Source organism: Callionymus lyra, chromosome 1, assembly GCF_982586985.1.
Source record: "Callionymus lyra chromosome 1, fCalLyr1.hap1.1, whole genome shotgun sequence".
Taxonomy (NCBI): domain Eukaryota; kingdom Metazoa; phylum Chordata; class Actinopteri; order Syngnathiformes; family Callionymidae; genus Callionymus; species Callionymus lyra.
This window is the reverse complement of record NC_141818.1, coordinates 52,223,828-52,235,462: the sequence shown is the minus strand read 5'-3', so window position 1 is coordinate 52,235,462 and position 11,635 is coordinate 52,223,828.

Genomic DNA, 11,635 nt, shown 5'->3' with positions numbered 1-11,635 from the left:
AAGGCAACATTTTAGTGGCCTTTCAAAACGAAGACACTGTATCATGATAAACTGTCTTCCATTTTCAAGGCAATATTTTAGTGGCCTTTCAAAACTAAGACACTGTATCATGATACACGTTCTTCCTTTTTCAAGGCAACATTTTAGTGGCCTTTCAAAACGAAGACACTGTATCATGATACACGTTCTTCCTTTTTCAAGGCAACATTTTAGTGGCCTTTCAAAACGAAGACACTGTATCATGATACACGTTCTTCCATTTTCAAGGCAACATTTTAGTGGCCTTCCAAAACAAAGACGCCGTATCACGATACATTGTCTTCACTACTGGAGCATTGCTTCATGAAGTTTCATCAGCCCATTAGACATGGTGGTCACAGAACCTTTTCCTTTACAAATTGGTATCAAGGGCAGATATAAGGTAGCGATGTGCCGATGAAGCTTCATGAAGCAGTGTCATGATTTCTAGATCCCATGACAGAATCTGAGATGTACTAACATGACTTGGCTTGGTTTGAATCTCGGTGTCAAGGGCAGATATCAGCAGCAGTGGTGGATTGTATTCTGACTCCAACAAGTAAATAATATGTTGTATGTTACATTGTATCCACTTGGCGGGGCTGTTCCCAGTCTCAAATATGATAGTATTTATCCAGTCCTGTTTTAGCAGCGAGTGTGAGGCCTGCAGAATAAAGCTAGCTGGCCTGGCTAATACATCAGCCAACCAGCTCTTGAGTCAGTGATGAGTATCTAGCTGGCTTGAAGCGACATGTGTCCTGTGATGGGATCAATACTACAAAATGTCTCAAAATATACTGATGGCTGAAGAGATTATTGATGGATTTGGACTCACTCGTGGACTTCAAGAGCAAAGATACACTGTTCAACAGAGACTTTGAGGTTTTCTTGAGGAAAAGAAAGAAGGATGCATTTTATTTTCAATGAAGTGGAGGAGTAACAAGTTGAGTGAGTGCAATACTTTAATTTTTGCAAATATATTTTTGCGGTAATCAATCAAAGGTCACAAAATAAAATGGCAAAATACTACAATTTATAATGTGATTAACGTGGTGCTGCTCCTTCAACTTGTTGGATTGTTTTTCTCTCTCTTTTTCACTAAAACAAATAGAGATGGGTTTGCTTTACTTTAAAAAAAAAAAAAAAAGTTTTACAAATTGTTGGTTTCCGTGACTTCCTTGGTGTTTCTTGTGAAATGGCGACTTTAGAATCAGAAACATCTACATCCACAATATACATTGAATTTTTAAGTGTTTGTGTCATTGCCGGGAATTTGGGCGCACACTGGAAATAACAATGTATGGGAAGAACTTGTTGAATCTCACATATACACACGGAGGACGTTTCACATAATCACTCGAATCATCACTACATTATTACAAGACATTTAATAAAGCTTAGCAAATAGTGTTTGACCAAACGTATCATTTTCTAAAGACCACAAAACGAAAACCTTTCTCCCAGCAGGTAATTGTTTCCAAAAGAACTGGCAGGTGTTGAAGTTAACCCTGTCTCAGAAGTCACATCCTGTCACTCGTTATTCACTTGCAGTCGGATTGTGCTGATGAATTATTAGTATGAACCACCGAAGGCTCTCTGTTATTTGCTGGACCGACAAATGACTGCTTCTCATTCACGGCGGAAAACGTTGTCAGCGTTTGTTACCTTAACAAGAAAATCCAGTTCAAAGACTTGTGAATACTTTCTCCGAAGTGATGTGTCTTGACAGTCCAGAGAGTCAGCGAGGGTCGAGAGTCGACTGCTAATTGATTAGAAAATAAATTCTAACGTGTCTTGAGGCTAAAACACTCATTAAAATATTGTTAATCATTGAGCAGATGCTTTTATATAAAGCGGAAAATAGAATATAAATAATTGAAGCCCAAGTGAGGCGAACAATTTCTTTTCCTAGTGCAGTTCAACATGGATGATACTTTTATCTGTGATAGAATCTTTTCCAAAGATTGTTGAATCATAATGAAATTTCTACGCTCATGTCGACTAATGTTGGATTATCCTCAAAGTAATCTGTTCTTTTTAGAGTTATAGACAAAAATGTTTGTTCATTTTAATGTAGCGACTTGAGCTCTGTTGTCTTCGTCTTCATCTTCGTCCAAAAAGACACTTAAAAAACATCCAAATATCTCCAGACTGCTCGTCTGTTTAAATCCCTCTTGGATTGAAACAGAGAAATAGTTCGGGAGAAAATTCATCTAGTTTATATTTTAAGTTTGTTTGTAGCAGAAGTTATCAGCTTCTGTGTGACATCTTTCCTCATTGAACTGCATTGCAAGTGTCAGTGTGCAGGATCTACGATGATAGACTCGGATCTTCTGCTACAAACAATCCTATAATATTGACTTATTGAAGTTTTTTCCTGAAGAATTATTCTCTTGTCGAGACTTCAACACAAGAGGACGTTACAGACGAGCAGTATTGAGGTGTTTGGATGTTTTAAAGTTTATTTTTGGACGAAGATGAAGACGGAGACAACTGAGCTATAGTTAAAACTCGAGGTGAGTCTTTTCACCCAATGGAGAGTTTTTAATAAGTGAGGGAATGAGGGAGAAATTGTTGTCGTCAGTCATGAGGGTTTTTTACGGCCCTGGTTGAAGAAAAAGCCACAATTCCTACAATCACCAAAGTTAAGTTTTTACTTAGTACTTTTTTCTGACCCCCTTAGTGCAACTTGCAACAAGTGGTGGTTGTCGATCACAGTCGACAAGATGCTTCATGGTGTCTCTTTGATCACATGGAAAAAGGTGGTTTAACCACCTGCGGCTTAAGTAGTTATGTGTTGATGAAGCTTCATGAAACAGTGTCATTATCTTCAGAGTTCACTAGATGGTAGTGATGTGTTGATGAAGCTTCATGAAAGAGTGTCATTATCTTCAGAGTCCACTAGATGGTAGTGATGTGTTGATGAAGCTTCATGAAACAGTGTCATTATCTTCAGAGTCCACTAGATGGTAGTGATGTGTTGATGAAGCTTCATGAAACAGTGTCATTATCTTCAGAGTCCACAAGATGGTAGTGATGTGTTGATGAAGCTTCATGAAACAGTGTCATTATTTTCAGAGTCCACTAGATGGTAGTGATGTGTTGATGAAGCTTCATGAAACAGTGTCATTATCTTCAGAGTCCACTAGATGGTAGTGATGTGTTGATGAAGCTTCATGAAACAGTGTCATTATCTTCAGAGTCCACTAGATGGTAGTGATGTGTTGATGAAGCTTCATGAAACAGTGTCATTATCTTCAGAGTCCACTAGATGGTAGTGATGTGTTGATGAAGCTTCATGAAACAGTGTCATTATCTTCAGAGTCCACTAGATGGTAGTGATGTGTTGATGAAGCTTCATGAAACAGTGTCATTATCTTCAGAGTCCACTAGATGGTAGTGATGTGTTGATGAAGCTTCATGAAACAGTGTCATTATCTTCAGAGTCCACTAGATGGTAGTGATGTGTTGATGAAGCTTCATGAAACAGTGTCATTATCTTCATAGTCCACTAGATGGTAGTGATGTGTTGATGAAGCTTCATGAAACAGTGTCATTATCTTCAGAGTCCACTAGATGGTAGTGATGTGTTGATGAAGCTTCATGAAACAGTGTCATTATCTTCAGAGTCCACTAGATGGTAGTGATGTGTTGATGAAGCTTCATGAAACAGTGTCATTATCTTCAGAGTCCACTAGATGGTAGTGATGTGTTGATGAAGCTTCATGAAACAGTGTCATTATCTTCAGAGTCCACTAGATGGTAGTGATGTGTTGATGAAGCTTCATGAAACAGTGTCATTATCTTCATAGTCCACTAGTAGCGTCTCTGCACTATTCGTTTTCAACGAATGCTCTAATGAAACATCATTTCTAAACTGATGGCACCACCTACTGACCTCTGTACAACATGACACTGTTTCATGAAGCTTCATCATCACATTTCTATGTGTCAGTGTAGACACGGGGTCCGCCAAGACATTTTGTGTGGCCCCTTGGGAGGTTTGGATTAGATAAGATACCTTTTATTAATCCGTGTGGAGATCTCCTTCGGGGAATTAGGAACAAAGTTCAAATGAAAAGAACAAAAATGCAAAGATCATAGATCAAGAGAAAAAGACAAAGATCTCAAAAGGATACAACGAATAACATAGAATCTTTGTATCCTTTTAAGGGAGGATAGTTGAGGTGATTAGGCAGATCTAGGGGGCGCCGTGTGGTAGAATCCTGAACATACTGGAGCAATTCGGTCGTTGTGGGAAACAATTGTCTTCACACGATGATAAGTCTCATTATTAACGTGACTTTTTACTTCCCTTCACGAGCCAGAGAACACATCCCATCATCTGTAAACGGAGAGACAACTGTAAACACATGTTTGTGAGGTTGTGCGACACAGATTCAGTCGACACACAAACCCTGCTCTGTGCGTCGGAGGAATGTGAGGCAGACCATTTAGAAAATGGTCACGTCAGCTGAAAGAAACACTTTTAAAAGACTAGTTTGTTCACATTTCTCACCCAGAAATATTCAGTTTAATTCCTCGTCTTTGTTGGACCTGCCTTGAACTTTTCTGAGCCATAATTAGTTGATAATGTTTTTACCGTCGTCTCAGCTTCTTTTCTTTAAGTACTGAATGAACTGCAGATACAGCTTTCACAGGCTGTTTCGCTCTGAGGGATGAATTTTGATTTCAAAGCCACGGATTCTCTGAGGGGTTCTGGTGAGGACATGGTTTATAAACACATGATTCACGTGATCCACATATTGAATGACGTGACAAGCAAACGTTGATTCAGTTTCATTTTCTCTGTCAAGGAGTCATAGGTTTTCTTGACAGCTCCCAATAATGACCAGGTTTAACCATCCTGCCTATAGTTCCACGATACTAAAGACTACATTTCTTTTAAACTAAAATAAAATTGGATTTTTAACTTTAACAGTTTGAACCGAAATATAGATTAGCGAAAAGTCAAACTTGATCAGAAAAGGGGAGGAAATCTTAAACTCTGTCCAAGTCTTGGGCCGGACAACATTCATACACATTGAACTTTGTGAAAGAGTGACTTTTTAATGTTTAAAATAATTTGTCGTCACTGTTTTTTTTTGTTTTTTTAAGAGGCTAAATGAGCCTTGGATTTAAACCAAAAATGTAAAATGAGCTAAAAACATTCTACTCTTTCACCAAAAGACACACTTTGGTTTTCGCCTCAAAGCAAAAACATCAAATTCCTTTTCGAGCTCTTGCCACTTGTTAACCAGTCACTGCGAGCTTTTAATATCTCGTTCTAGCCTTGAGCAGAAACACTAAAAAGATGGATTGAATTTCAAGAAGCATTCCACATATTTTTAGCAGGAATCTACCTTCCGCCTATTATGTGATCGGGAGGAAACGACCGTCACCTGGTGTTTAAAAGTGATGATTTTAATTCTGAATACAAATACTAGAAATATAAAAATAAATATATGAATGACTTGGTGGAGGTTTTAACTTTCTTTCTTTCTTTTCTATTTATTTCATATCTTTGTGCTGCTTTAAAAAAACAACAAAAAAAAACAACTTTAATTGATCAGTACAGTATCAGTAGGAACGAGTATATATTTGTAGTATTGTCGAGAACTTGACTCTGGTGTTGTAGTATTTACAGACCACATGACTCTTGACGGAGTCATAGCTGCTTTCATTAGTTTTCAAACCAAAATATGTCCAAACATCAGCTTTAAAAGCTGCTGGAGTCACTGTATCCTCTTGTCCTCAGTCATAACAGTGATCTCAAAGGATTTCATTGTTCCTTTGGCTGCGGAGTACATAATGACCGCCACACGTTTTATCGTAAATACCGTAAATATTTGCATGTAAATTTTAAATACAAAGGTTTTATACGCACATTTAAATATTAACAATAAAGATGGTTAAAATAGGTATGATTTGAAAGACAGAAACACTTGGAGTCTTACCACTGTGGTAAAACCAGTGTCATGTTGCTCAGAGGTCACTAGGTGGCGCCATCAGTTTAAAAATTATGTTTCGTTAGAACAGTTGTTCAAAACAAAGGAAAATAGTGCAGAGACGCCATCTAGTGGACTCTGAAGATAATGACACTGTTTCATGAAGCTTCATCAACACATCACTACCATCTAGTGGACTCTGAAGATAATGACACTGTTTCATGAAGCTTCATCAACACATCACTACCATCTAGTGGACTCTGAAGATAATGACACTGTTTCATGAAGCTTCATCAACACATCACTACCATCTAGTGGACTCTGAAGATAATGACACTGTTTCATGAAGCTTCATCAACACATCACTACCATCTAGTGGACTCTGAAGATAGTGACACTGTTTCATGAAGCTTCATCAACACATCACTAACATCTAGTGGACTCTGAAGATAGTGACACTGTTTCATGAAGCTTCATCAACACATCACTACCATTTAGTGGACTCTGAAGATAATGACACTGTTTCATGAAGCTTCATCAACACATCACTACCATCTAGTGGACTCTGAAGATAATGACACTGTTTCATGAAGCTTCATCAACACATCACTACCATCTAATGGACTCTGAAGATAATGACACTGTTTCATGAAGCTTCATCAACACATCACTACCATCTAGTGGACTCTGAAGATAATGACACTGTCTCATGAAGCTTCATCAACACATCATTAGTTAAAATGTTTTTGTTTAGGAAATTAAATAATAATTTGTTCATAAAAGAAATCATTTTTAACACAAAATGTCCTTGGGAATTAAATAAGCAGACAGTTGCTGATAGAAAGATATTCCAATGCTAATTCAGAAATTATAATCTTGACTGTTGATTTACCTCAATCTTTATTGTATTTCTAAATTTAAAGGCTCGTCTGCCTTTCCTGCGCACTCTTGTCAACAATTCGGCGCAGAAAAAACCCCAGAGTGAAACTCAAGATGTCGTCAATGTGTCGCTCACATGTCGCTCACATTTCAGTGCAATTAAAAGTGAGAGAAATGTTTGGTTTTTCACAGCTAGTTTTGTGAAGATGTCATAACTCCGTGTACCGATGTGACTCCTGACCTATTCCAAAAACTACACAATTCCCTGCGGCACCGAAATCGCTCTGATGAAATCTAGTGCAAAAAAAAAAAAAAAAAAATCAGCCAGTCGTGAACGCGGCAGATGGAAGCGACGCCGACTCACCCAGTCGTTCAGGACGAAGACGCCGGACGTCAGTTAAAAGCCGCAACTGAGCCGACGAGAAAAGGAGGCATTAGAAGTTTGTTTTTTATTCACTTCTGGGAGTGTTTTTATCCTACACAGCCGACAGCACACGAGACGGAAGACATTTATATTTCACAAAGACTCACATGGCTGCACGGGTGCCACCCCGGCGCCATCAAAACAAATCACAGGGATGATTTGACGCCTGGCAGATTGTTGTTAGCTCTTGCAAGCCGGTGACAGCCCAGTTGAAAAATGTAAATAACATATTGCTGGAATTATTCTTCCAGTCAGTTCGCCGTCACCGAAAACTTTTTTCACTCTCATTAGGTGCCGACAAATGCTGTCGAGGAGGAATCACAAAACAATGACGGCGCTGATATCAATCCTCGAGCGGCGGAGGAGGATGACGAAAATGTATCCAGTCTTTTCTTCCACCTCTTTGGAAAAGTTTGTTGTCGATGACTAGACTGCTCTTCTGTCGACTCGTGGGCACAATAAACAACGTTTTTATTCATTTGGTGGTTTAGGCAACATCCTGGACTTTACAAGTTATAACTTACCAATGTTTTATTAGTCAATCTTTAATACAGTACGTTCCATGATGCACTGCAACAGTGGAACCTCTTATAACTAGTGATTGTCTAACCAGACATCAGTATGTGTCGCTTTTACCTTTGACACAGATGTGAAGTAATATGATGAAAAAATATACATATTAGCAAACCCTAGATGGCACTATTGGTTTTATAATGTTTTCCTTTGAACAGAAACTCGAATGAAACCTCCCTTTTTTCAACATCCTGAGCTCTGACAATGATGCTTTACGAAGCTTCATAATAGTGACGTGTTGATGAAGCTTCATGAAACAGTGTCATGTTGTTCAGAGGTCAGTAGGTGGCGCCATCAGTTTAAAAATACTTTTGGACAGTTGTTAAATTTTTTATTTTCCTCCAAAACGAAGGAAAATAGTGTAGAGACGCCATCCAGTGGATAATGACACTGTTTCATGAAGCTTCATCAACACATCACTACCATATTGTGGACTCTGAAGATAATGACACTGTTTCATGAAGCTTCATCAACACATCACTACCATCTAGTGGACTCTGAAGATAATGACACTGTTTCATGAAGCTTCATCAACACGTCACTACCACCTAGTGGACACTGAAGATAATGACACTGTTTCATGAAGCTTCATCAACAAATCATTACCATCTTGTGGACTCTGAAGATAATGACACTGTTTCATGAAGCTTCATCAACACATCACTACCATCTAGTGGACTCTGAAGATAATGACACTGTTTCATGAAGCTTCATCAACACATCACTACCACCTAGTGGACACTGAAGATAATGACACTGTTTCATGAAGCTTCATCAACAAATCACTACCATCTTGTGGACTCTGAAGGTAATGACACTGTTTCATGAAGCTTCATCAACACATCACTACCATCTAGTGGACTCTGAAGATAATGACACTGTTTCATGAAGCTTCATCAACACATCACTATCATCTAGTTGACTCTGAAGATAATGTCACTGTTTCATGAAGCTTCATCAACACATCACTAGTGAAAACGATGCTTTATGAAGATTCATCAGAAGGGGGCGCTTTCACATTTGACAGTGATGTGAAGAAATACTTGGATGATGATGCTTCATGAAGCTTCATTTATTAGTTTCCACTAGATGTCACTTTTGGCTAAATAAGCTTTGCATTGAACATATATTTGAATGAAACCTCACATCATTATTTCTTCGCTCTGAAAATGACGACGATGCTTCATGAAGCTTCACCAGCCCATCATGAGTGATCCTGATGATAGAAGCTCCTGAGATCTAGATTCATGGTAAGACTGAGAAGTTGCCGTGTTTGTTTTTTCTTTAACTTCCAGGAAAATTATTCAGCTTTGCTCACATAACAAAACCTTTTTTACATTGATGTTGTAATAAAAACACAAAAGAACAAACAATAGACAAATTTATGGAGAATTATATCAGAAAAAGAAATACAATTCAAATGAAACTGATTTAATTATAATGTTGGTATAAAATATAGTGGCTTTTGTTAGAAAGGTTTGTTTAAAAAGTATATTTTTCCTGAACAACAACTCTCACAGCACAACAAAGGACGATCGGTGGATGAAAACCAGCCTAGCGAGTGTTCAGTCAGAGCCGCAGGCAAATAAACTCACACTGTACTCATCGCTCTGCTTTTTAACAAGCAGACACACACACATGCATGTGCAGACAGATACACCTTTAACTGCCGGCGACACACATTCACTCGCCGTCGCACAAACACACCTGCATCAAGACCGTCCTCCCCTCGGCTTCCATATCCATCGGCCGCCACGGATGATTTGAAACTGCTCAATGTTTTGATCATTAGTTTGGACTCGCGGAGTGAAGGATGAGATTGCCATCTCAAGGCCACCTGTTCTTTTAATAAGAAAAAGAACAATTTCCTATCACAGGAGGGATTAGCTGCCTGATGGATTGGGCTGTAGCGTTCCAATTTCACGTGTTTGCACAGGAATGTTTTCGCCAGAGCCCCAATTCTTTTATGACTCCAATATTCCTGATTTCACAAAGAACGCAGCAAAATAAAAATCAAGGTTGTAAATGTAACAGTCTTTCCAAAAATTAGGTCACTTTTTAGAAACAGACGAAGATCTGTTGATGTTTAATGTATCATGAAGCTGTGTATCATGAAATAGTGTATCATGATACAGTTGTGAAGTGAAGACACTGTATCATTATACAGTTGTGTAGTGAAGACACTGTATCATGATACAGTTGTGTAGTGAAGACACTGTATCATTATACAGTTGTGTAGTGAAGACACTGTATCATGATACAGCTGTGTAGTGAAGACACTTTATCATGATACAGCTGTGTAGTGAATACACTGTATCATGATACAGCTGTGTAGTGAATACAATGTATCATGATACAGTTGTGTAGTGAAGACACTGTATCATGATACAGTTGTGTTGTGAAGACACTGTGTCCTGATACAGCTGTGTAGTGAAGACACTGTATCATGATACAGCTGTGTAGTGAAGACACTTTATCATGATACATCTGTGTAGTGAAGACACTGTATCATGATACATATGTGTAGTGAAGACACTGTATCATGATACAGCTGTGTAGTGAAGACACTTTATCATGATACATATGTGTAGTGAAGACACTGTATCATGATACAGTTGTGTAGTGAAGACACTGTATCGTGATACAGTTGCGTAGTGAAGATGCTGTATCATGATACAGTTGTGTAGTGAAGACACTGTATCATGATACAGCTGTGTAGTGAATACACTGTGTCCTGATACAGCTGTGTAGTGAAGAAACTGTATCATGATACAGCTGTGTAGTGAATACACTGTGTCCTGATACAGCTGTGTAGTGAAGACACTTAATCATGATACAGCTGTGTAGTGAAGACACTTTATCATGATACATCTGTGTAGTGAAGACACTTTATCATGATACATCTGTGTAGTGAAGACACTGTATCATGATACAGCTGTGTAGTGAAGACACTTTATCATGATACATATGTGTAGTGAAGACACTGTATCATGATACAGTTGTGTAGTAAAGACACTGTATCGTGATACAGTTGCGTAGTGAAGATGCTGTATCATGATACAGTTGTGTAGTGAAGACACGGTGTCCTGATACAGCTGTGTAGTGAAGACACTGTATCATGATACAGCTGTGTAGTGAATACACTGTGTCCTGATACAGCTGTGTAGTGAAGACACTTAATCATGATACAGCTGTGTAGTGAAGACACTTTATCATGATACATCTGTGTAGTGAAGACACTGTATCATGATACAGTTGTATAGTGAAGACACTTAATCATGATACAGCTGTGTAGTGAAGACACTTTATCATGATACATCTGTGTAGTGAAGACACTGTATCATGATACAGTTGTGTAGTGAAGACACTGTATAGTGATACAGTTGTGTAGTGAAGACACTGTATCATGATACAGTTGTGTAGTGAAGACACTGTATCATTATACAGTTGTGTAGTGAAGACACTGTATCATGATACAGCTGTGTAGTGAAGACACTTTATCATGATACAGCTGTGTAGTGAATACACTGTATCATGATACAGCTGTGTAGTGAATACAATGTATCATGATACAGTTGTGTAGTGAAGACACTGTATCATGATACAGTTGTGTTGTGAAGACACTGTGTCCTGATACAGCTGTGTAGTGAAGACACTGTATCATGATACAGCTGTGTAGTGAAGACACTTTATCATGATACATCTGTGTAGTGAAGACACTGTATCATGATACATATGTGTAGTGAAGACACTGTATCATGATACAGCTGTGTAGTGAAGACACTTTATCATG